Here is a 24,696-nt window from a genome sequence, read left to right on the forward strand (position 1 = left end):
CGTCGTTGCGCTGCGTGCAGGAGCAATGGTGCTGCAGGGTAACGGCTGGTGTGAGAGTCGATTCCTAGTTTTGGATTCCTCATATACAGATTTGGCTGCCTTGCTTTGGAAAACGGGTGTGGTGAGGGGTGGGAAAATGCTGGGAGACTTGAAATTGGTGGTCACGCATAAACGTTTATTTGGCGTCTTAAAACTGGGGCAGTCCAGGTCGTCATTAGTCCTCTTGGCCGGGGTTTTCGTAGTTGGAGCCGGAACTGAAGGTGCCACAAAGATTGGACCTGTTCCAGCAACCACTTCCGAGAAACTCATGGGCTGCTCGTTTGGGCTCTTGGACGGTGATTTAAATAAGTCCCGCTTGGCAGCAGGCCGACTAAGGGTGCGAGCTTTTGCTAAATTCCCCACAGTGGGCATGGATCTATTGTTGGGTAATTTTAATTTTAAATCGCCCTGAGCATCAGGGCGTAAAGAAGCACTCCTTTGGTGAGGGGAAATGCTTCTTTTCCCAGTATTTATGGGGAGATTGGTTGGTTTCGTACTTAAACTAAGCTTAGAAGCAACCGGCTTGTGGTTAAAGATTGACCAGAAAGCATTGACAGTTGTACTAGGTCTTTCCTCCTGCTTGCTTTCGTTAATTTGTATAAGTGGTGGAGCAATTTCACCACTGTCAATATCATTGGCTTTGTTGAGTTTGGTTTTTGAATTGGCAAGCGCGGGAGATTTAGAGCAGCTTTCTAAATTTGTTTCGGTGGCTTTATTTATTTGCGTGTGTGTATCAGAAGGAGGGGAAGAGGCATAAAGTCCGATTTTGGTGGATGAGCTCAGATTTTTCTCTGAGCTGTCGGTGTGTGGGAGAGAGGGGAAATTTCCCATAGCGTCGCTCGGTTTGGCGCCTCTTAATTCTATGTCCGTATTAGTGGCTGCAGCTGCATTAGTGCAGGTCGCTGTGGTGGATGTGAACTCTCTTTGAGTGGCGTCGGTGTTTGTGGGTGCGGTTGTATTTGTGTGAGTCGTTGAGGGGAGTGAATTTCGCTTATGTGTTTGTGAAGAGAATGGAGGAGAAGAAGGCGATTTCCCCTTCGAGATGCTGCTTTTGGCGCCAACATTGGCTGCAGCAGTATTGGTAATCGAGAGGGGGTCTCTTTGGGCATTTTTGGCATTTATATTCTCTTTCGTATTTTGAGAAAGGGAATTAAAGAAATTCATGGCTACCCAAGAATTTTTTTTTAACTTTGTAGGTGGAGGTACGGAGACAGAATGAATTCTGTTCCGCATCCACAACTTTATTTTTTACTTTGTAGGTGGAGGTACGGAGACAGAATGAATTCTGTTCCGCATCCACAATTTTATTTTGCCTTTGATTACAATAAATGCAATATGTAGGTACAATAATTTGAATTTTTGAGTTTAACATAGCTTGGGGTGAGTTTGGGGCTTGGACATAGTTTGTTAGTATTAATTTTTAAGTTAGTATTTTTTAGGCATGGATTTCAGACATTGACATGATTGGTAACATTATCAGCTTGCATGTTTTGTTTACATTTATAAAATGAAATTATTTTGCAAAAAACATTAAAATTTTAGACTAACATTGTTTTATTTATTTCTTTTCAGGTACCCCCATCAGAAGGACAGGAGCACCGCGTCGCAGAGAGCCTCAGGAGTCATCACAGGTAAGTTTTGTTGCATTTTGGCAGTGGTCTGTTGCGGCCGCTGGAAGTGGGCCACTTGCAACAATTTTGTCCGGCCGGCGATTGCAGGTTAGTTGTTCTTGGTATCGGCATCCATCGCTGCCGTCTTTAGGTGAGTATCAGTTGTATCGTCGGTGGCAGTTTTATGCAATTGTTTGAATATATTGCAGATAAAATTGCCGTTCGTCAGGAAGAGGAGTTGCAATGAGTTGCCCCACGCAGCCGTCATTGCATTTCTTGAGAGCCGCTGTCTATATGGTGGTGGAGTCGTCTCTTGGCGAAGAAGTCATCAGAGAGGATTGTGGCTCGGTCTGTCACCGAAGGAAGCCAGGTGCGCCGCGTCTTGTGGCCATAGCGTCAGGATTGGCAGCTTGGGGCCGCCGTTTTAAGATTTGTAGCAGAGAGCCGCCGCAACGGAATAGCCATGGAAATGGATGCAAAAATAGTATTTGGTAAGTATTATATATGCTATTTGTTAATTATGATTGCATTAATTTGTATTGTTTCAGGTACATTGAGTGGAATTAATTTAAGGTAAGTATTATATTGGTGTATATTTGTTTATATTGTTGCGTTTATTATTGTTTTTCAGGTACTTAAAAAGGAAGCTAGTCTGGGGTGAGTATTTTATTGCTTTTTTAATTGCGTTGATTTATTTGCTTTTCAGGTACGTTTTGTGAGGGCTAAATTGGAGGCCCTTGTTATTGTGTTGTTGCAGCTGGAATGCCACGATTTTGGAGTCATCAAGTTGTCAATTAGATAAGTATTATATTATAATTATATTTTTCCCAGTAATAGCTTGTGTTCCCTTGTTTCAATAGTTGTGGTCTTGGAAGCTGGAGCTGCGTGCTTGTCGTCAGCAGGATGAGGCCGTCCACTAGCATCTGCTACTTTGTCTGTCCGGTTTGTTATTATTTATGTGTCCTTGATAATTTTTGTATCGCATTCTTATTTAATTTCCTTTCATTACAGGTTAGCGGAAAATTCGTCGAAGATACAGAACTGAGGAGAAATATACAATTTAAGGACAGGATTTGCAGCATTTTGATGTGGCATCTGCGCCATGCAAATTATCCTTATTTATGCTTTGGCGTCAGGAGATGGAGACGGCATCCTAAAATTGTCAATTTTTTGTGTTTAAAATCGCGAAAGTTGGCGATTTAGTTTTGCTTTTGCGCTGCCTGTCTCCTGATTTACGTGCGCTTCATCGGCAGGATGAGCTCGTCAGGTTTGCATTTTTCTGTGTGTCCTTGATTAGTTTTGTATTATATTCTTATTAATTTTCCTTTCCTTTCAGGTTATCAGGAAATCATTGAAAAAACGGTGCTGGGGAAATTTTTACAATTTGGAGACGGATTTTAATTATTTTTAATATGATGTCAGCTCCGGGATAGTAATCCTTGTTAGTGCAGTGGCATCAGGAGGAGGAGACGGCGTTGTAAGATTGTCAATTTATTGTGTTTATAATCACGAAGGATGGCGATTTTGTTTTTTCTTTGCAGGGCTCGTCTTCTCTTTTTGGTTGCGTTGGATCACCAGTTGGCTGTGTTTGTTGAGGTAAGTGCTTTATTTGTTTGGCTTTGTTTATTTTCTTATTGGGTTATTGTTTTGTTTTCAGGTTTTGGCGTCTCTAGTGTAGGCGCTCGTCGATCTGAGGGAATTTAAGAGTAGCGGATGGATAGATTCTGCAGCTCCGCGCTAAGTGCCCTGAGCGAAGCGTAGGCAGCTTATATGGCCCGTCTATTGCAGTGCAGCACTGCAAGTAGATTGCATCGGTGATAAGAGATACTAATCGGGAAACGTGTGGCAAGAAAGTTCAGGTAAGTGACGTTAAAAAACTTTGTAGGTGGAGGTACGGAGACAGAATGAATTCTGTTCCGCATCCACAACTTTATTTTGCCTTTGATTACAATAAATGCAATATGTAGGTACAATAATTTGAATTTTTGAGTTTAACATAGCATGGGGTGAGTTTGGGGCTTGGACATAGTTTGTTAGTATTAAATTTAAGTTAGTATTTTATATGCATGGATTTCAGACATTGACATGATTGGTAACATTATCAGCTTGCATGTTTTGTTTACATTTATAAAATGAAATTATTTTGCAAAAAACATTAAAATTTTAGACTAACATTGTTTTATTTATTTCTTTTCAGGTACCCCCATCAGAAGGACAGGAGCACCGCGTCGCAGAGAGCCTCAGGAGTCATCACAGGTAAGTTTTGTTGCATTATGGCAGTGGTCTGTTGCGGCCGCTGGAAGTGGGCCACTTGCAACAATTTTGTCCGGCCGGCGATTGCAGGTTAGTTGTTCTTGGTATCGGCATCCATCGCTGCCGTCATTTGGTGAGTATAAGTTGTATCGTCAGTGGCAGTTTTATGCAATTGTTTGAATATATTGCAGATAAAATTGCCGTTCGTCAGGAAGAGGAGTTGCAATGAGTTGCCCCACGCAGCTGTCATTGCATTTTTTGAGAGCTGCTGTCTATATGGTGGTGGAGTCGTCTCGTGGCGAAGAAGTCGTCAGAGAGGATTGTGGCTCGGTCTGTCACCGAAGGAAGCCAGGTGCGCCGCGTCTTGTGGCCATAGCGTCAGGATTGGCAGCTTGGGGCCGCCGTTTTAAGATTTGTAGCAGAGAGCCGCCGCAACGGAATAGTCATGGAAATGGATGCAAAAATAGTATTTGGTGAGTATTATATATGCTATTTGTTAATTATGATTGCATTAATTTTTGTTGTTTCAGGTACATTGAGTGGAATTAATTTAAGGTAAGTATTATATTGGTGTATATTTGTTTATATTGTTGCGTTTATTATTGTTTTTCAGGTACTTAAAGAGGAAGCTAGTCTGGGGTGAGTATTTTATTGCTTTTTTAATTGCGTTGATTTATTTGCTTTTCAGGTACGTTTTGTATGGGCTAAATTGGAGGCCCTTGTCGTTGTGTTATTGCAGCTAGAATGCCACGATTTTGGAGTCATCAAGTTTGCAATTAGATAAGTATTATATTATTAATATATATTTCCCAGTAATAGCTTGTGTTCCCTTGTTTCAATAGTTGAAGTCTTGGAAGCTGGAGCTGCGTGCTTGACGTCAGCAGGATGGAGCCGACTGTTATCGTCTGCTACTTTGTCTGTCCGGTTTGTTGTTATTTATGTGTCCTTGGGTAGTTTTTGTATCGCATTCTTATTTATTTTCCTTTCATTGCAGGTTAGGAGAGAATTCGTCGATGATGCAGAACAGGGGAGAAATATAAAATTTGAGGACAAGTTTTGCAGCATAAAGGTGTGGCATCTGCGCCACGCAGATGGTCTTTATTTATGCATTGGCGTCAGGAGGTGGAGACGGCATCATAAAATTGTCAGATATTTGTATCTATAATCGCAAAAGTTGGCGATTTTGTTTTGCTTTAACGGGGCCCGTCTCCTGGTTTACGTGTGCGTCATCGGCAGGATGAGGCCGGATTTTTGTATTTGCTGGTTTGCCTGTCCGGTTTGTATCTTTCTGTGTGTCCTTGATTAATTTTGTATTCTGTTATTATTAATTTTCCTTTCCACACAGATTATCAGGAAATCATTGAAGAAACGGTACTGAGGAAATTTATACAATTTGGAGACGGATTTTAATTCTTTTTAATATGATGTCAGCTCCGGGATTGTGATCCTTTTTAGTGCAGTGGCACCAGGAAGTGGAGACGGCGTTGTAAGATTGTCAATTATTTGTGTTTATAATCACGAAAGATGGCGATTTTGTTTTTCTTTGCAGGGCTCGTCTTCTCTTGTTGGTTGCGTTGGATCGCCAGTTGGCTGTGTTTATTGAGGTAAGTGCTTTATTTAATTGTCTTTGTTTATTTTCTTATTGGGTTATTGTTTTGTTTTCAGGTTTTAGCGTCTCTTATGTAGGCGCTCGTCGATCTGAGAGAATTTAAGAGTAGTGGAAAGGATAGATTCTGCAGCTCCGCGTTAAGTGCCCTGAACTAAGCGTGGGCAGCTTATATGGCCCGTCTATTGCAGCGCAGCACTGCAAGTAGATTGCATCGGTGATAAGGGATACTAATCGGGACCGTGTGGCAAGAATGTTTTTTAACTTTGTAGGTGGAGGTACGGAGACAGAATGAATTCTGTTCCGCATCCACAACTTTATTTTGCCTTTGATTACAATAAATGCAATATGTAGGTACAATAATTTGAATTTTTGAGTTTAACATAGCATGGGGTGAGTTTGGGGCTTGGACATAGTTTGTTAGTATTAAATTTAAGTTAGTATTTTATATGCATGGATTTCAGACATTGACATGATTGGTAACATTATCAGCTTGCATGTTTTGTTTACATTTATAAAATGAAATTATTTTGCAAAAAACATTAAAATTTTAGACTAACATTGTTTTATTTATTTCTTTTCAGGTACCCCCATCAGAAGGACAGGAGCACCGCGTCGCAGAGAGCCTCAGGAGTCATCACAGGTAAGTTTTGTTGCATTATGGCAGTGGTCTGTTGCGGCCGCTGGAAGTGGGCCACTTGCAACAATTTTGTCCGGCCGGCGATTGCAGGTTAGTTGTTCTTGGTATCGGCATCCATCGCTGCCGTCATTTGGTGAGTATAAGTTGTATCGTCAGTGGCAGTTTTATGCAATTGTTTGAATATATTGCAGATAAAATTGCCGTTCGTCAGGAAGAGGAGTTGCAATGAGTTGCCCCACGCAGCTGTCATTGCATTTTTTGAGAGCTGCTGTCTATATGGTGGTGGAGTCGTCTCGTGGCGAAGAAGTCGTCAGAGAGGATTGTGGCTCGGTCTGTCACCGAAGGAAGCCAGGTGCGCCGCGTCTTGTGGCCATAGCGTCAGGATTGGCAGCTTGGGGCCGCCGTTTTAAGATTTGTAGCAGAGAGCCGCCGCAACGGAATAGTCATGGAAATGGATGCAAAAATAGTATTTGGTGAGTATTATATATGCTATTTGTTAATTATGATTGCATTAATTTTTGTTGTTTCAGGTACATTGAGTGGAATTAATTTAAGGTAAGTATTATATTGGTGTATATTTGTTTATATTGTTGCGTTTATTATTGTTTTTCAGGTACTTAAAGAGGAAGCTAGTCTGGGGTGAGTATTTTATTGCTTTTTTAATTGCGTTGATTTATTTGCTTTTCAGGTACGTTTTGTATGGGCTAAATTGGAGGCCCTTGTCGTTGTGTTATTGCAGCTAGAATGCCACGATTTTGGAGTCATCAAGTTTGCAATTAGATAAGTATTATATTATTAATATATATTTCCCAGTAATAGCTTGTGTTCCCTTGTTTCAATAGTTGAAGTCTTGGAAGCTGGAGCTGCGTGCTTGACGTCAGCAGGATGGAGCCGACTGTTATCGTCTGCTACTTTGTCTGTCCGGTTTGTTGTTATTTATGTGTCCTTGGGTAGTTTTTGTATCGCATTCTTATTTATTTTCCTTTCATTGCAGGTTAGGAGAGAATTCGTCGATGATGCAGAACAGGGGAGAAATATAAAATTTGAGGACAAGTTTTGCAGCATAAAGGTGTGGCATCTGCGCCACGCAGATGGTCTTTATTTATGCATTGGCGTCAGGAGGTGGAGACGGCATCATAAAATTGTCAGATATTTGTATCTATAATCGCAAAAGTTGGCGATTTTGTTTTGCTTTAACGGGGCCCGTCTCCTGGTTTACGTGTGCGTCATCGGCAGGATGAGGCCGGATTTTTGTATTTGCTGGTTTGCCTGTCCGGTTTGTATCTTTCTGTGTGTCCTTGATTAATTTTGTATTCTGTTATTATTAATTTTCCTTTCCACACAGATTATCAGGAAATCATTGAAGAAACGGTACTGAGGAAATTTATACAATTTGGAGACGGATTTTAATTCTTTTTAATATGATGTCAGCTCCGGGATTGTGATCCTTTTTAGTGCAGTGGCACCAGGAAGTGGAGACGGCGTTGTAAGATTGTCAATTATTTGTGTTTATAATCACGAAAGATGGCGATTTTGTTTTTCTTTGCAGGGCTCGTCTTCTCTTGTTGGTTGCGTTGGATCGCCAGTTGGCTGTGTTTATTGAGGTAAGTGCTTTATTTAATTGTCTTTGTTTATTTTCTTATTGGGTTATTGTTTTGTTTTCAGGTTTTAGCGTCTCTTATGTAGGCGCTCGTCGATCTGAGAGAATTTAAGAGTAGTGGAAAGGATAGATTCTGCAGCTCCGCGTTAAGTGCCCTGAACTAAGCGTGGGCAGCTTATATGGCCCGTCTATTGCAGCGCAGCACTGCAAGTAGATTGCATCGGTGATAAGGGATACTAATCGGGACCGTGTGGCAAGAATGTTCAGGTAAGTGACGTTGTGCATAAATTGCTGCAGCGAGTCGCCTTTTATTCATCATGTTTCTGCCACACTAATCCTTTTCATATCGATCTACCGCTTCATCTTTTATGTCCTGTTGATTTTCTCCGCATCGTTTAGTCAGGATCAGCTGGAGTGCATTGTCTTGGGCTTGCTCATCCGGGTACTTTGAGGTGAGAGTATTGTTTATTGTTTTTGTGCCATCCACTAATTGAATTATTATTCCAGATGAGTTTGGCTGCGTCGAGGAAAGTGATGACAGTGGAGGAGTTTGTGAGCAGACAGACGTGCGCTTTTTCGTCGAATATAGATATCGTTAATATAACTATAAGTAGATGTAGGATTAATTGGATGTTTCCATGTCATGATTGTTATCTCTTCCTTGTATGATTAAGGCCAATAAAATGTCAATTTTCTTCTCTAAATTGTCGACTCTATTAGTTAGGTTTGTTGTGTGGTCGTCCGAGAGGCCTTTTTGTAATTCAGGATTGCAGTTTATTAGCGTTGGTGTGGCTTCATCAATAATTCTTGGCTTGAAGCTAGCTCTGGCAGCTCTGCTGGTGGTGGGAGGGCTGTCGTTGCTAACTTGCATGGGATTTGAAGTACCTTTTTCAGGTTCCTGGTAATTTGCTTCACTCCTTCGCTTTCGGAGCTTGTCCTGGTAATTTTCCAGATGTCTTTGCGCTGGATTGCTTGTCTTGGATGCCAGTCTTGGCTTTGCGTTGTTTTTTGAAGTTGTCCTACCCTTTTTGGGTATGTTGTTTGTGTTTCGGCGCCATTTATTCAGCCGCATCTGAATGGCAGAGTCGTGGGAGGAAAAACGTGGCCTTCTGTCGTTCATATTTTGTCGGAAAGGATTTAACACCGACTTTCTGGCAGCCTCCTGGCGTGCTTCAGCGATTGATCTGCTCAAGATTGCTGAGCTGTGTGGCAGCCGAGGGGTGTTATTGCGTGGAGGAGGGCCTTGACGTCTATAAAAGTTGTTGGTTGCGTCTTTAATTGTACGTATTTTATTTGTGTCAATGTTATTTGCCGCAAGCTTTTGTTTTTCAGCCTTGTAAACGGGGCATCCTTTGTATGCACTAATATGCTCTCCAGAGCAGTTGACGCAGGTAGCAGGGGTGGTTCTTGGCTTGGTGCAGCAGGATGACAGGTGGTCGCCAGCGCATTTCATGCATCTTGGTGGCCTCATGCATGATTTTTTTTTTTTTTTTTTTTAATATTTTCAGCTCCTGTTGGTGCTGTCATTTTATTGTACTCTGATTTTTGTTTTAAAAATATATAGTTACAATTTATGGCATTTTACATTTTTGGATCGGCGGCAGTTGTGCGCGCCTTGGCTATAATAGTTATTTAAGAATTACAATTTCGAGGACAATTTTGATTTGCTTGGCAGCAGTTATCCGCGCCCTGATTTAAGTTAAGATTTTACGTTAAGTAGCCTTAGCTTACGGTAGTTAAAAATATTTATAAGTAGTAGTAGTTTTAAGTTTAAGTAATTTTTACTTTGTAGGTGGAGGTACGGAGACAGAATGAATTCTGTTCCGCATCCACAATTTTATTTTGCCTTTGATTACAATAAATGCAATATGTAGGTACAATAATTTGAATTTTTAGAGTATAACATAGCATGGGGTGAGTTTGGGGCTGGACATAGATTAGTATTTAATGTTAAGTTAGTATTTTTCTTTGTAGGCTTTAGATTATAACAGTGACATGGGCTGGTAACATTATCATATGCTTGTTTTGTATACATTTTTTTTAAAATGAAATTATTTGCAATAAACATTAAAATTTTAGACTAACATTGTTTTATTTATTTCTTTTCAGGTACCCCCACCAGAAGGGCAGGAGCACCGCGTCGTTGAGGGCCTCAGGAGTCATCACAGGTAAGTTTTGTTGCATTTTGGCAGTGGTCTGTTGCGGCCACTGGAAGTGGGCCATTTGCAACAAGTATGTCCGGCCGGCGTTGCAGGTTAGTAGTTCTCGGTTTCAGCATCCCTCGCCGCGGTCGTTTGATTAAGGTAAGTTGTATCGTTAGTGGCAAGAATGTAATCCCACGAAGCTGTCATTGCGTTTATATAGAGCTGCTGGCATTATGATGGTGGAGTTCGTCTCGTTGTGGCAGAGAAGTCGTCAGTGAGGATTGTGGCTCGATCAATCACCGAATGAAGCCAGGTGCGCCGCGTCTTGTGGCCATATCGTCGGGATTGGCAGCTTGGGGCCGCCGGTTCGAGATTTGTTACAGAGGGCCGTCGTAACGTTATAGGCATGGAAATGGATGCAAAAATAGTATTTGGTAAGTATTATATATGTTATTTGTTTTTTATGATTGCGTTAATTTTTGTTGTTTCAGGTACATTGAGTGGAAATTAAATTAAGGTAAGTATTATATTTGTGTATATTTGTTTATATGATTGCGTTTGTTATTGTTTTTCAGGTACTTAAAGGAAGCTTGTCTGGGGTGAGTATTGAGTATTTTTTATAATTGCGTTGATTTTGTTTTTGCTTTTCAGGTACGTTTTGTAAGAGCTGGTTTGGAGGACCTTTGTTATTGTGCAATTGCAGCTGGGATGCCGCAGATATGGAGTCATCAAGTTGCAATTAGATAAGTATTACATTTTAAATATAAATTTCCCAGTAATAGCTTGTGTACCCTTGTTTCAATAGTTGGAGTCTTTGAGGCTGGAGCTGCGTGCTTGTCGTCAGCAGGATGGAGCAGGCTAATAGTATCTGCTACTTTGTCTGTCCGGTTTGTTATTATTTATGTGTCCTTGGGTAATTTTTGTATCGCATTCTTATTTAATTTCCTTTCATTACAGGTTAGCGGAAAATTCGTTGAAGATACAGAACTGAGGAGAAATATGCAATTTAAGGACATGTTTTGCAGGATGTTGGTGTGGCATCTGCTCCACGCAATTGCTCTTTATTTATGCAATGGCGTCAGGAGATGGAGACGGCATCATAAAATTGTCGGTTTTTTGTATCTATAATCGCAAAAGTTGGCGATTTTGTTTTGCTATAGTGAGGCCCGTCTCCTGATTTACGTGCGCATCATCGGCAGGATGAGGGCGAATTTTTGTATCTGCTGGATTGCCTGTCAGGTTTGCAATTTTCTGTGTCTTTGATTAATTTAGTATTATATTTTTATTAATTTTCCTTTCTTTATAGGTTGTCGGGAAGTCATTGAGAAAACGGTACTGCGGAGATTTATACAATTTGGAGACGGATTTTAATTCATTTTAATATGATGTTAGTTCCGGGATAGTGATCCTTGTGAGTGCAGTGGCATCAGGAGATGGAGACGGCGTTGTAAGGTTGTCAGTTTTTTGTGTTTATAATCGCGAAAGGTGGCGATTTTGTTTTTCTTTTGCGGAGCCGGTCTTCTCTTGATGGTTGTGTTGGATCACCAGTTGGCTCTGGTTATTGAGGTAAGTGCTTTATTTATTTGTTTTGTTTATTTTCTTATTGGTTAATTGATTTGTTTTCAGGTTTTAGCGTCAACTAATGTAGGCGCTCGTCGATCTGGAAGATTATCAGAGTAGCAGGAAGGATAGATTTTGCTGCTCCGCGCAAGGTGCCCTGATCGGAGCATAGGCAGCTTATATGGCCCGTCAATTGCAGCGCAGCACTGCAAGTAGATTGTATCGGTGATAAGGGATACTACCAGGGACTGTGTGGCAAAGAAAGTTCAGGTAAGTGACGTTGTGCATAAATTGCTGCAGCGAGTCGCCTTTTATTCATCATGTTTCTGCCACACTAATCCTTTTCATATCGATCTACCGATTCATCCTTTATGTCCTAGTTGGTTTTCTCCGCATCGTTTCGTCAGGATCAGCTGGAGTGCGTTGTCTTAGGATTGCTCATCCGGATGCGTTGAGGTGAGGGTATTGTTTATTGTTTTTGTGCCATCCACTAATTGAATTATTATTCCAGATAAATTAGGCTGCGTCGAGAAGGGTGGTGACAGTGGAGGAGGTTTATAAGCAGACAGACGTGCGCTTTTCCATCGGATAAAGATATCGTTTATTTAGATGTAAGAGGATATAGATTTAATTTGATGTGTCCATGTCAAGATTATTGTTTCTTATTTGTAAGATTAAGGCCATTAAAATGTCAATTTTCTTTTCTAAGTTGTCGACTCTGTTTGCTAAGGTTGTAGTGGGGCCGTCAGAGAAGCCTTTTTGTGAGTTAAGATTGGAGTTTCTTGGCGATTGCATGGCTTCATCAATAAATCTTGGTTTGAAGCTAGCTCTGGCAGCTCTGCTGGTGGTAGGAGGGCTGTCTTTGCTAACTTGCGTGGGATTTGAAGAACCTTTTTCAGGTTTTACTTTGTAGGTGGAGGTACGGAGACAGAATGAATTCTGTTCCGCATCCACAACTTTATTTTGCCTTTGATTACAATAAATGCAATATGTAGGTACAATAATTTGAATTTTTGAGTTTAACATAGCATGGGGTGAGTTTGGGGCTTGGACATAGTTAGTATTAATTTTAAGTTAGTATTTTGTAGGCAAGGATTTCAGACATTGATATGATTGGTAACATTATCAGCTTGCATGTTTGTTTACATTTTTAAAATGAAATTATTTTGCAATAAACATTAAAATTTTAGACTAACATTGTTTTGTTTATTTCTTTTCAGGTACCCCCATCAGAAGGACAGGAGCACCGCGTCGCAGAGAGCCTCAGGAGTCATCACAGGTAAGTTTTGTTGCATTTTGGCGGTGGTCTGTTGCGGCCGCTGGAAGTGGGCAACTTGCAACAAGTTGCAGGTGATTTGTTCTCAGCTGCGTCATCCCACGCAGCCGTCGTTTGGTGAAGATCCGATTATATCGTCAATGGCAGCTTTATGCAATTGTTTAATGAGTTTGTTTGTATTGTAGATGCATATTGCCGGTCGTCGGGAAGAGTTGCGAATAGTTGTCCAGCGCAGCCGTCATTGCGTTTTTATTGAGCGAAGGAAGCCAGGTGCGTCGCGTCTTGTGGCCATAGCTTCAGGATTGGTTGCTTGAGGCCGCCAGTTCGAGATTTGTTGCAGAGAGCCGCCGCAACGAGATTGCCATGGAAATGGATGTAAAAATAGAATTTGGTAAGTATTATATATGCTATTTGTTAATTATGATTGCATTAATTTTTGTTGTTTCAGGTACATTGAGTGGAATTTAATTTAAGGTAAGTATTATATTGGTGTATATTTGTTTATATAGTTGCGTTTATTATTGTTTTTCAGGTACTTAAAGAGGAAGCTAGTCTGGGGTGAGTATTTGATTGCTTTTATAATTGCGTTGATTTATTTGCTTTTCAGGTACGTTTTGTATGGGCTAAATTGGAGGCCCTTGTCATTGTGTTATTGCAGCTGGAAAGCCACGATTTTGGAGTCATCAAGTTTGCAATTAGATAAGTATTATATTATAAATATATATTTCCCAGTAATAGCTTGTGTTCCCTTTTTTCAATAGTTGAAGTCTTGGAAGCTGGAGCTGCGTGCTTGACGTCAGCAGGATGGGGCCGTCTGTTATCGTCTGCTACTTTGTTTGTCCGGTTTGTTATTATTTATGTGTCCTTGAGTAGTTTTTATATCGCATTCTTATTTATTTTCCTTTCATTGCAGGTTAGGAGAGAATTCGTCGATGATGCAGGACAGGGGAGAAATATACAATTTGAGGACAAGTTTTGCAGCGTAAGGGTGTGGCATCTGCGCCACGCAAATGATCTTTATTAAAGCATTGGCGTCAGGAGGTGGAGACGGTATCATAAAATTGTCAGATTTTTGTATCTATAATCGCAAATGTTGGCGATTTTGTTTTGCTTTGACGGGGCCCGTCTCCTGGTTTGCGTGCGCGTCATCGGCAGGATGAGGTCGTATTTTTGTGTCTGCTGGTTTGCCTGTCAGGTTTGTAATTTCCTGTGTGTCCTTGATTAATTTATTATTATATTATTATTAATTTTCCTTTCATTATAGATTCTCAGGAATTCATTGGAAAAAAAAAACGGAATTGTGGAAATTATACAATTTGGAGACGGATTTTAATTCTTTTTAATTTGATGTCAGCTCCGGGATAATGATCCTTGTTAGTGCAGTGGCATCAGGAGGTGGAGACGGCGTTGTAAGATTGTCAAATTTTTGTGTTTATAATCACAAAATATGGTGATTTTGTTTTTCTTTGCAGGGCTCGTCTTCTCTTGTTGGTTGCTTTGGATCACCAGTTGGCTGTGTTTATTGAGGTAAGTGCTTTATTTGATTGTCTTTGTTAATTTTCTTATTGGTTAATTGTTTTGTTTTCAGGTTTAGCGTCTCTAATGTAGGCGCTCGTCGATCTGAGAGAATTTAAGAGTAGTGGAAAGGATAGATTTTGCAGCTCCGCGCTGAGAGCCCTGAACGAAGCGTAGGCAGCTTATATGGCCCGTCTATTGCAGTGCAGCACTGCAAGTGGATTGCATCGGAGATAAGGGATACTAATCGGGACCGTGTGGCAAGGAGGTTCAGGTAAGTGACGTTGTGCATAAATTGCTGCAGCGAGTCGCCTTTTATTCATCATGTTTCTGCCACACTAATCCTTTTCGTATCGATCTACCGCTTCATCTTATAGGACTTGGTTGTATTTTTCGTATCTTTCATCAGTATCAGCTGGAGTGCGTTTTCGTAAGCTTGATTATCCGGATGCTTTGAGGTGTGAGTATTGATTATATTGATTATATTTTAATTCCATTATCTAATTGAATTTGTATTCTAAGGAAATTAGGCTGTGTCGAGGAAGGAGATGACCGAGCAAGAGTTTGGGAGCAGACTGACGTGCGCTTTTCCATCGGATATAGATGTTGTTAGAATAAGTATAAGTAAATGTAGGATTAATTGGAAGTTTCCATGTCAGGATTGTTAACTCTTCCTTGTATGATTAAGGCCAATAAACTGTCAATTTTCTTCTCTAAATTGTCGACTCTATTTGCTAAGTTTGTTGTGTGGTCGTCCAAGAAGCCTTTTTGCGAGTTAGGATTGTAGTTTATTGGCGATGGCGTGGCTTCATCTATAAATCTTGGCTTGAAGCTAGCTCTAGCAGCTCTGCTGGTGGTAGGAGGGCTGTCATTTCTAACTTGCATGGGATTTGAAGTACCTTTTTCAGGTTCCTGGTCGTTTTCTTCACTCCTTTGTTTTCGGAGCATGTCCTGGTAATTTTCCAGATGTCTTTGCGCTGGGTTGCTTGTCTTGGGTGACATTCTTGGCTTTGCATTGTTTTTTGAAGTTATCCTACCCTTTTTGGGTAACTTATTAGTGTTTCGGCGCCATTTATTCAGCCGCGTCTGAATGGCAGTGTCATGGGAGGAAAAACGTGGCCTTCTGTCATTCATATTCTGTCGGAATGGATTTAGCATCGACTTTCTGGCTGCTTCCTGGCGGGCTTCAGCGATTGATCTGTTCAGGATTGCTGAGCTGTGTGGCAGCCGAGGGGTGTTATTGCGTGGAGGAGGGCCTTGACGTCTATAAAAGTTGTTGGTTGCGTCTTTAATTATGCGTATTTTATTTGTGTCAATGTTGTTTGCCGCAAGCTTTTGTTTTTCAGCCTTGTAAACAGGACATCCCTTGTATGCACTAATGTGCTCTCCAGAGCAGTTGATGCAGGTAGCAGGGGTGGTTCTTGGCTTGGTGCAACAGGATGACAGGTGGTCGCCAGCGCATTTCATGCATCTTGGAGGCCTCATGCATGAGTTCTTGGCATGCCTGAAGCCCTGGCATCTGTAGCACTGGACCGGCTCCCGTGTCCTGTTTTTCCTTTCAATATCCACTCTTTGCCCACCGATTTGTTTGAGTGAGATAATTTTGTCATGACTGCCGTCCTTGGCCATGACGATCTCAACTTCAAACATGCGCATGGGCCCACCTGTAGCCGGGTTCGTCATATTTCTGACGAAGCGAGCTGTGAATCCGAGCGTCAGCAACTCCTTGACAATCCACGAGCATGGAGTGGAGTGGTGGAGATGTCTGATTACAACTCGGAAGCCCCTCTCGGACTTTGGCTGGTTGGTGAATAGGGGAAAGCCGTTTGCAATAAGGACATCTTTGATTTTGTGGTAGGCGGTCATGTCCTTGGCCTGGATCCTGACCCCGTTCCCTTCAGTTGCCCTGGTAGTGTAGCTGGAGACTCCTGCTGTATAGTTTAGCTTTTCCAGGAGCGGGACAATTTCTTTGACGTCGTCAACGAGTATGGGTGGCGCTCTGCAGCTTAGTGGCACAAGTTTCCAAGGTGGCAGCTCAGCATCTGTATTTTGAGGGGGTGCCGTCGTTGCGCTGCGTGCAGGAGCATTGGTGCTGCAGGGTAACGGCTGGTTTGAGGGTCGATTCCTGGTTTTGGCTTCCTCATATACAGATTTGGCTGCCTTGCTTTGGAAAACGGGTGTGGTGAGGGGTGGGAAAATGCTGGGAGACTTGAAATTGGTGGTCACGCATAGTCGTTTATTTGGCGTCTTAAAACTGGAGCAGTCCAGATCGTCATTAGTCCTCTTGGCCGGGGTTTTCGTAGTTGGAGCCGGAACTGAAGGTGCCACAAAGATTGGACCTGTTCCAGCAACCACTTCCGAGAAACTCATGGGCTGCTCGTCTGGGCTCTTGGACGGTGATTTAAATAAGTCCCGCTTGGCAGCAGGCCGACTAAGGGTGCGAGCTGTTGCTAAATTCCCCACAGTGGGCATGGATCTATTGTTGGGTAATTTTATTTTTAAATCGCCCTGAGCATCAGGGCGTAAAGAAGCACTCCTTTGGTGAGGGGAAATGCTTCTTTTCCCAGTATTTATGGAGCGAGTGGTGGGTTTCATGCTTAGGCTGAGTTTAGAAGTGTCCGGCTTAGGGTTAAAAATTGACCAGAAAGCTTTGGCAGTTGTACTTGGTTTTTCCTCCTGCTTGCTTTCGTTAATTTGTATAAGTGGGGAAGCAATTTCCCCACTGTCAATATCATTGGCTTTGTTGAGTTGAGTTTCTGAATTGGCAAGCGCGGAAGGTCTAGAGCAGCTTTCTAAATTAGTTTTGGTAGCTTTATTTATTTGTGTGTGTGTAATAGAAGGAGGGGAAAATTCTGTGTCCGTATTAGTGGCTGCGGCTGCATTAGTGCTGGTCGCTGTGGTGGATAAAAACTCTCTTTGAGTAGCGTCGGTGTTTGTGTGTGCGGCTGTATTTGTTTGAGTCATTGTGGGGAGTGAATTTCTTTTGTGTATTTGTGAAGAGAATGAAGGAGAAGACGGCGATTTCCCCTTCGAGATGCTGCTTTTGGCGCCAACATTGACTGCAGCAGTATTGGTGATCGAGAGGGGGTCTCTTTGGGCATTTTTGGCATTTATATTCTCTTTCATATTTAGAGAAAGGGAATTAAAGAAATTCATGGCTACCCAAGAAGAGTTAATTGGGCTTTTCTTTTGTTTTAAAGGCAATTTCTTCTGGTTAATATTGGTCGTTTTAACCAGGGAATTGCCAGACCCGTGAGACATAGGCGAAATATTTACGTGAATAGGGGAAGATCGCTCGCTAGAGGTAATTGAAAGCACCTCGTCTTCAGAGAAAAGGTGGTCAGAGCTGGACATGTTTATTTTTTATTTTATTAATATATATAATTTTTAATAAAAAATAAAAATATTGCGATAGTTGTGGTGGTATAAATACCCTTGATTTTTGATTTAATGTGTTCTCCGGTTTTTCGTTTCTTTGCTTTGGAACTCCTCCTTCTCTTTTAAAATTTCTCCAAGTGTAATTTCTTCCTTTCTCTCTGCTTTTCTTCTCCTGGTTTCCTTTGGTTGGGGCGGCGTCTTTTCGCGGTTTTTTCGCGGCTGCACAATTACTGTTTATTTATTCGTTTTCTTTAGACCACTCAATGTTAATTGTTGTCGCGGTTTATTACTTTGCGGCCGGAAGACAATTTATAACAATTAATTTGTCTATTGACGAACGAATTTAAGTTTGCGCGTGAAAGTAATAGGCAAGCGAAGCGCGTTTGTTTTAATTAAATAAATTTAATTTAATTGTTTATTGATTTATTTATTTAATTTATTTTATTTGTTTATTTAAATTATTTTATTTAATTTTCCCCTTATTATTTTTTAACTTTTAAAACATTTACTTTGTAGGTGGAGGCTTTTTTTTTTACTTTGTAGGTGGAGGTACGGAGACAGAATGAATTCTGTTCCGCATCCACAACTTTATTTTGCCTTTGATTACAATAAATGCAATATGTAGGTACAATAATTTGAATTTTTGAGTTTAACATAGCATGGGGTGAGTTTTTGGGGCTTGGACATAGTTAGTTAGTATTAATTTTAAGTTAGTATTTTGTAGGCAAGGATTTCAGACATTGACATGATTGGTAACATTATCAGCTTGCATGTTTGTTTACATTTTTAAAATGAAATTATTTTGCAATAAAATTTAAAATTTTAGACTAACATTGTTTTATTTGTTTCTTTTCAGGTACCCCCATCAGAAGGACAGGAGCACCGCGTCGCAGAGAGCCTCAGGAGTCATCACAGGTAAGTTTTGTTGCATTTTGGCGGTGGTCTGTTGCGGCCGCTGGAAGTGGGCAACTTGCAACAAGTTGCAGGTGATTTATTCTCAGCTGCGTCATCCCACGCAGCCGTCGTTTGGTGAAGATCCGATTATATCGTCAATGGCAGCTTTATGCAATTGTTTAGTGAGTTTGTTTGTATTGCAGATGCGTATTGCCGGTCGTCAGGAAGAGTTGCGAAGAGTTGTCCAGCGCAGCCGTCATTGCGTTTTTATTGAGCTGCTGGCATTATGGTCGTGGAGTTCATCTCGTGGCAGAGAAGTCGTCTGTGGGGATTGTAGTTCGGACAATCACCGAAGGAAGCCAGGTGCGTCGCGTCTTGTGGCCATAGCTTCAGGATTGGTTGCTTGGGGCCGCCGATTCGAGATTTGTTGCAGAGAGCCGCCGCAACGAGATTGCCATGGAAATGGATGTAAAAATAGAAATTGGTAAGTATAATATTTGTTATTTGATGATTGCATTAATTTTTGTTGTTTCAGGTACATTGAGTGGAATTTAATTTAAGGTAAGTTTTACTTTGTAGGTGGAGGTACGGAGACAGAATGAATTCTGTTCCGCATCCACAACTTTATTTTGCCTTTGATTACAATAAATGCAATATGTAGGTACAATAATTTGAATTTTTGAGTTTAACATAGCATGGGGTGAGTTTGGGGCTTGGACATAGTTAGTATTAATTTTAAGTTAGTATTTTGTAGGCAAGGATTTCAGACATTGATATGATTGGTAACATTATCAGCTTGCATGTTTGTTTACATTTTTAAAATGAAATTATTTTGCAATAAACATTAAAATTTTAGACTAACATTGTTTTGTTTATTTCTTTTCAGGTACCCCCATCAGAAGGACAGGAGCACCGCGTCGCAGAGAGCCTCAGGAGTCATCACAGGTAAGTTTTGTTGCATTTTGGCGGTGGTCTGTTGCGGCCGCTGGAAGTGGGCAACTTGCAACAAGTTGCAGGTGATTTGTTCTCAGCTGCGTCATCCCACGCAGCCGTCGTTTGGTGAAGATCCGATTATATCGTCAATGGCAGCTTTATGCAATTGTTTAATGAGTTTGTTTGTATTGTAGATGCATATTGCCGGTCGTCGGGAAGAGTTGCGAATAGTTGTCCAGCGCAGCCGTCATTGCGTTTTTATTGAGCGAAGGAAGCCAGGTGCGTCGCGTCTTGTGGCCATAGCTTCAGGATTGGTTGCTTGAGGCCGCCAGTTCGAGATTTGTTGCAGAGAGCCGCCGCAACGAGATTGCCATGGAAATGGATGTAAAAATAGAATTTGGTAAGTATTATATATGCTATTTGTTAATTATGATTGCATTAATTTTTGTTGTTTCAGGTACATTGAGTGGAATTTAATTTAAGGTAAGTATTATATTGGTGTATATTTGTTTATATAGTTGCGTTTATTATTGTTTTTCAGGTACTTAAAGAGGAAGCTAGTCTGGGGTGAGTATTTGATTGCTTTTATAATTGCGTTGATTTATTTGCTTTTCAGGTACGTTTTGTATGGGCTAAATTGGAGGCCCTTGTCATTGTGTTATTGCAGCTGGAAAGCCACGATTTTGGAGTCATCAAGTTTGCAATTAGATAAGTATTATATTATAAATATATATTTCCCAGTAATAGCTTGTGTTCCCTTTTTTCAATAGTTGAAGTCTTGGAAGCTGGAGCTGCGTGCTTGACGTCAGCAGGATGGGGCCGTCTGTTATCGTCTGCTACTTTGTTTGTCCGGTTTGTTATTATTTATGTGTCCTTGAGTAGTTTTTATATCGCATTCTTATTTATTTTCCTTTCATTGCAGGTTAGGAGAGAATTCGTCGATGATGCAGGACAGGGGAGAAATATACAATTTGAGGACAAGTTTTGCAGCGTAAGGGTGTGGCATCTGCGCCACGCAAATGATCTTTATTAAAGCATTGGCGTCAGGAGGTGGAGACGGTATCATAAAATTGTCAGATTTTTGTATCTATAATCGCAAATGTTGGCGATTTTGTTTTGCTTTGACGGGGCCCGTCTCCTGGTTTGCGTGCGCGTCATCGGCAGGATGAGGTCGTATTTTTGTGTCTGCTGGTTTGCCTGTCAGGTTTGTAATTTCCTGTGTGTCCTTGATTAATTTATTATTATATTATTATTAATTTTCCTTTCATTATAGATTCTCAGGAATTCATTGGAAAAAAAAACGGAATTGTGGAAATTATACAATTTGGAGACGGATTTTAATTCTTTTTAATTTGATGTCAGCTCCGGGATAATGATCCTTGTTAGTGCAGTGGCATCAGGAGGTGGAGACGGCGTTGTAAGATTGTCAAATTTTTGTGTTTATAATCACAAAATATGGTGATTTTGTTTTTCTTTGCAGGGCTCGTCTTCTCTTGTTGGTTGCTTTGGATCACCAGTTGGCTGTGTTTATTGAGGTAAGTGCTTTATTTGATTGTCTTTGTTAATTTTCTTATTGGTTAATTGTTTTGTTTTCAGGTTTAGCGTCTCTAATGTAGGCGCTCGTCGATCTGAGAGAATTTAAGAGTAGTGGAAAGGATAGATTTTGCAGCTCCGCGCTGAGAGCCCTGAACGAAGCGTAGGCAGCTTATATGGCCCGTCTATTGCAGTGCAGCACTGCAAGTGGATTGCATCGGAGATAAGGGATACTAATCGGGACCGTGTGGCAAGGAGGTTCAGGTAAGTGACGTTGTGCATAAATTGCTGCAGCGAGTCGCCTTTTATTCATCATGTTTCTGCCACACTAATCCTTTTCGTATCGATCTACCGCTTCATCTTATAGGACTTGGTTGTATTTTTCGTATCTTTCATCAGTATCAGCTGGAGTGCGTTTTCGTAAGCTTGATTATCCGGATGCTTTGAGGTGTGAGTATTGATTATATTGATTATATTTTAATTCCATTATCTAATTGAATTTGTATTCTAAGGAAATTAGGCTGTGTCGAGGAAGGAGATGACCGAGCAAGAGTTTGGGAGCAGACTGACGTGCGCTTTTCCATCGGATATAGATGTTGTTAGAATAAGTATAAGTAAATGTAGGATTAATTGGAAGTTTCCATGTCAGGATTGTTAACTCTTCCTTGTATGATTAAGGCCAATAAACTGTCAATTTTCTTCTCTAAATTGTCGACTCTATTTGCTAAGTTTGTTGTGTGGTCGTCCAAGAAGCCTTTTTGCGAGTTAGGATTGTAGTTTATTGGCGATGGCGTGGCTTCATCTATAAATCTTGGCTTGAAGCTAGCTCTAGCAGCTCTGCTGGTGGTAGGAGGGCTGTCATTTCTAACTTGCATGGGATTTGAAGTACCTTTTTCAGGTTCCTGGTCGTTTTCTTCACTCCTTTGTTTTCGGAGCATGTCCTGGTAATTTTCCAGATGTCTTTGCGCTGGGTTGCTTGTCTTGGGTGCCATTCTTGGCTTTGCATTGTTTTTTGAAGTTATCCTACCCTTTTTGGGTAACTTATTAGTGTTTCGGCGCCATTTATTCAGCCGCGTCTGAATGGCAGTGTCATGGGAGGAAAAACGTGGCCTTCTGTCATTCATATTCTGTCGGAATGGATTTAGCATCGACTTTCTGGCTGCTTCCTGGCGGGCTTCAGCGATTGATCTGTTCAGGATTGCTGAGCTGTGTGGCAGCCGAGGGGTGTTATTGCGTGGAGGAGGGCCTTGACGTCTATAAAAGTTGTTGGTTGCGTCTTTAATTATGCGTATTTTATTTGTGTCAATGTTGTTTGCCGCAAGCTTTTGTTTTTCAGCCTTGTAAACAGGACATCCCTTGTATGCACTAATGTGCTCTCCAGAGCAGTTGATGCAGGTAGCAGGGGTGGTTCTTGGCTTGGTGCAACAGGATGACAGGTGGTCGCCAGCGCATTTCATGCATCTTGGAGGCCTCATGCATGAGTTCTTGGCATGCCTGAAGCCCTGGCATCTGTAGCACTGGACCGGCTCCCGTGTCCTGTTTTTCCTTTCAATATCCACTCTTTGCCCACCGATTTGTTTGAGTGAGATAATTTTGTCATGACTGCCGTCCTTGGCCATGACGATCTCAACTTCAAACATGCGCATGGGCCCACCTGTAGCCGGGTTCGTCATATTTCTGACGAAGCGAGCTGTGAATCCGAGCGTCAGCAACTCCTTGACAATCCACGAGCATGGAGTGGAGTGGTGGAGATGTCTGATTACAACTCGGAAGCCCCTCTCGGACTTTGGCTGGTTGGTGAATAGGGGAAAGCCGTTTGCAATAAGGACATCTTTGATTTTGTGGTAGGCGGTCATGTCCTTGGCCTGGATCCTGACCCCGTTCCCTTCAGTTGCCCTGGTAGTGTAGCTGGAGACTCCTGCTGTATAGTTTAGCTTTTCCAGGAGCGGGACAATTTCTTTGACGTCGTCAACGAGTATGGGTGGCGCTCTGCAGCTTAGTGGCACAAGTTTCCAAGGTGGCAGCTCAGCATCTGTATTTTGAGGGGGTGCCGTCGTTGCGCTGCGTGCAGGAGCATTGGTGCTGCAGGGTAACGGCTGGTTTGAGGGTCGATTCCTGGTTTTGGCTTCCTCATATACAGATTTGGCTGCCTTGCTTTGGAAAACGGGTGTGGTGAGGGGTGGGAAAATGCTGGGAGACTTGAAATTGGTGGTCACGCATAGTCGTTTATTTGGCGTCTTAAAACTGGAGCAGTCCAGATCGTCATTAGTCCTCTTGGCCGGGGTTTTCGTAGTTGGAGCCGGAACTGAAGGTGCCACAAAGATTGGACCTGTTCCAGCAACCACTTCCGAGAAACTCATGGGCTGCTCGTCTGGGCTCTTGGACGGTGATTTAAATAAGTCCCGCTTGGCAGCAGGCCGACTAAGGGTGCGAGCTGTTGCTAAATTCCCCACAGTGGGCATGGATCTATTGTTGGGTAATTTTATTTTTAAATCGCCCTGAGCATCAGGGCGTAAAGAAGCACTCCTTTGGTGAGGGGAAATGCTTCTTTTCCCAGTATTTATGGAGCGAGTGGTGGGTTTCATGCTTAGGCTGAGTTTAGAAGTGTCCGGCTTAGGGTTAAAAATTGACCAGAAAGCTTTGGCAGTTGTACTTGGTTTTTCCTCCTGCTTGCTTTCGTTAATTTGTATAAGTGGGGAAGCAATTTCCCCACTGTCAATATCATTGGCTTTGTTGAGTTGAGTTTCTGAATTGGCAAGCGCGGAAGGTCTAGAGCAGCTTTCTAAATTAGTTTTGGTAGCTTTATTTATTTGTGTGTGTGTAATAGAAGGAGGGGAAAATTCTGTGTCCGTATTAGTGGCTGCGGCTGCATTAGTGCTGGTCGCTGTGGTGGATAAAAACTCTCTTTGAGTAGCGTCGGTGTTTGTGTGTGCGGCTGTATTTGTTTTTTACTTTGTAGGTGGAGGTACGGAGACAGAATGAATTCTGTTCCGCATCCACAACTTTATTTTGCCTTTGATTACAATAAATGCAATATGTAGGTACAATAATTTGAATTTTTGAGTTTAACATAGCATGGGGTGAGTTTGGGGCTTGGACATAGTTAGTATTAATTTTAAGTTAGTATTTTGTAGGCAAGGATTTCAGACATTGATATGATTGGTAACATTATCAGCTTGCATGTTTGTTTACATTTTTAAAATGAAATTATTTTGCAATAAACATTAAAATTTTAGACTAACATTGTTTTGTTTATTTCTTTTCAGGTACCCCCATCAGAAGGACAGGAGCACCGCGTCGCAGAGAGCCTCAGGAGTCATCACAGGTAAGTTTTGTTGCATTTTGGCGGTGGTCTGTTGCGGCCGCTGGAAGTGGGCAACTTGCAACAAGTTGCAGGTGATTTGTTCTCAGCTGCGTCATCCCACGCAGCCGTCGTTTGGTGAAGATCCGATTATATCGTCAATGGCAGCTTTATGCAATTGTTTAATGAGTTTGTTTGTATTGTAGATGCATATTGCCGGTCGTCGGGAAGAGTTGCGAATAGTTGTCCAGCGCAGCCGTCATTGCGTTTTTATTGAGCGAAGGAAGCCAGGTGCGTCGCGTCTTGTGGCCATAGCTTCAGGATTGGTTGCTTGAGGCCGCCAGTTCGAGATTTGTTGCAGAGAGCCGCCGCAACGAGATTGCCATGGAAATGGATGTAAAAATAGAATTTGGT

The 24,696-nt window shown here is 41.7% G+C and overlaps 8 long non-coding RNA genes across 16 annotated transcripts in view; 7 read left to right on the top strand and 1 right to left on the bottom strand.

Moving 5' to 3' along the window:
- The first annotated feature begins 2,565 nt into the window (after nt 1–2,565).
- LOC116800329 lies at nt 2,566–3,106 on the top strand. Its single transcript, XR_004361254.1, has 3 exons — nt 2,566–2,591; nt 2,661–2,916; nt 2,986–3,106. It is a non-coding gene; the product is annotated as an uncharacterized LOC116800329 (long non-coding RNA).
- Nucleotides 3,107–3,110: 4 nt separating this feature from the next.
- Nucleotides 3,111–8,446, top strand: LOC116800325. 3 transcript variants are annotated; one of them, XR_004361249.1, is made up of 6 exons: nt 7,116–7,424; nt 7,494–7,634; nt 7,698–7,752; nt 7,814–8,015; nt 8,148–8,200; nt 8,256–8,446. It is a non-coding gene; the product is annotated as an uncharacterized LOC116800325 (long non-coding RNA). The 3 variants fall into 3 exon arrangements; XR_004361247.1 differs by having other exon boundaries at nt 7,494–7,752; XR_004361248.1 differs by lacking the exons at nt 7,116–7,424; nt 7,494–7,634; nt 7,698–7,752; nt 7,814–8,015 and adding exons at nt 3,111–3,245; nt 3,307–3,508 and having other exon boundaries at nt 8,016–8,200.
- On the top strand, nt 4,870–5,824 carry LOC116800328. 2 transcript variants are annotated; one of them, XR_004361253.1, is made up of 4 exons: nt 4,870–5,178; nt 5,248–5,388; nt 5,452–5,506; nt 5,568–5,824. It is a non-coding gene; the product is annotated as an uncharacterized LOC116800328 (long non-coding RNA). The 2 variants fall into 2 exon arrangements; XR_004361252.1 differs by having other exon boundaries at nt 5,248–5,506.
- Nucleotides 8,447–9,889: 1,443 nt separating the features above from the next.
- Nucleotides 9,890–10,482, top strand: LOC116800326. Its single transcript, XR_004361250.1, has 3 exons — nt 9,890–10,326; nt 10,384–10,409; nt 10,468–10,482. It is a non-coding gene; the product is annotated as an uncharacterized LOC116800326 (long non-coding RNA).
- A 337-nt stretch (nt 10,483–10,819) lies between these two features.
- Nucleotides 10,820–12,160, top strand: LOC116800323. 3 transcript variants are annotated; one of them, XR_004361244.1, is made up of 4 exons: nt 10,820–11,131; nt 11,199–11,458; nt 11,519–11,908; nt 11,964–12,160. It is a non-coding gene; the product is annotated as an uncharacterized LOC116800323 (long non-coding RNA). The 3 variants fall into 3 exon arrangements; XR_004361245.1 differs by having other exon boundaries at nt 10,823–11,458; nt 11,519–11,722; nt 11,833–11,908; XR_004361243.1 differs by having other exon boundaries at nt 10,821–11,458.
- The window catches only part of LOC116800330, a 28,661-nt gene continuing 15,741 nt past the window's right edge, over nt 11,777–24,696 (bottom strand). Inside the window, exon 2 of the long non-coding RNA XR_004361255.1 lies at nt 11,777–12,342. This is a non-coding gene — a long non-coding RNA (uncharacterized LOC116800330). The remainder of the gene's footprint in view (nt 12,343–24,696) is intronic.
- On the top strand, nt 13,545–14,961 carry LOC116800322. 3 transcript variants are annotated; one of them, XR_004361241.1, is made up of 7 exons: nt 13,545–13,571; nt 13,642–13,923; nt 13,993–14,137; nt 14,201–14,255; nt 14,317–14,517; nt 14,621–14,703; nt 14,766–14,961. It is a non-coding gene; the product is annotated as an uncharacterized LOC116800322 (long non-coding RNA). The 3 variants fall into 3 exon arrangements; XR_004361240.1 differs by having other exon boundaries at nt 13,993–14,255; XR_004361242.1 differs by having other exon boundaries at nt 13,993–14,255; nt 14,774–14,961.
- On the top strand, nt 20,274–21,689 carry LOC116800319. Of its 2 annotated transcripts, none has more exons than XR_004361233.1 (7): nt 20,274–20,300; nt 20,371–20,652; nt 20,722–20,865; nt 20,929–20,983; nt 21,045–21,245; nt 21,349–21,431; nt 21,494–21,689. It is a non-coding gene; the product is annotated as an uncharacterized LOC116800319 (long non-coding RNA). The 2 variants fall into 2 exon arrangements; XR_004361234.1 differs by having other exon boundaries at nt 21,502–21,689.

Source organism: Drosophila sechellia, chromosome 2R (genome assembly GCF_004382195.2).
Source record: "Drosophila sechellia strain sech25 chromosome 2R, ASM438219v1, whole genome shotgun sequence".
NCBI lineage: Eukaryota > Metazoa > Arthropoda > Insecta > Diptera > Drosophilidae > Drosophila > Drosophila sechellia.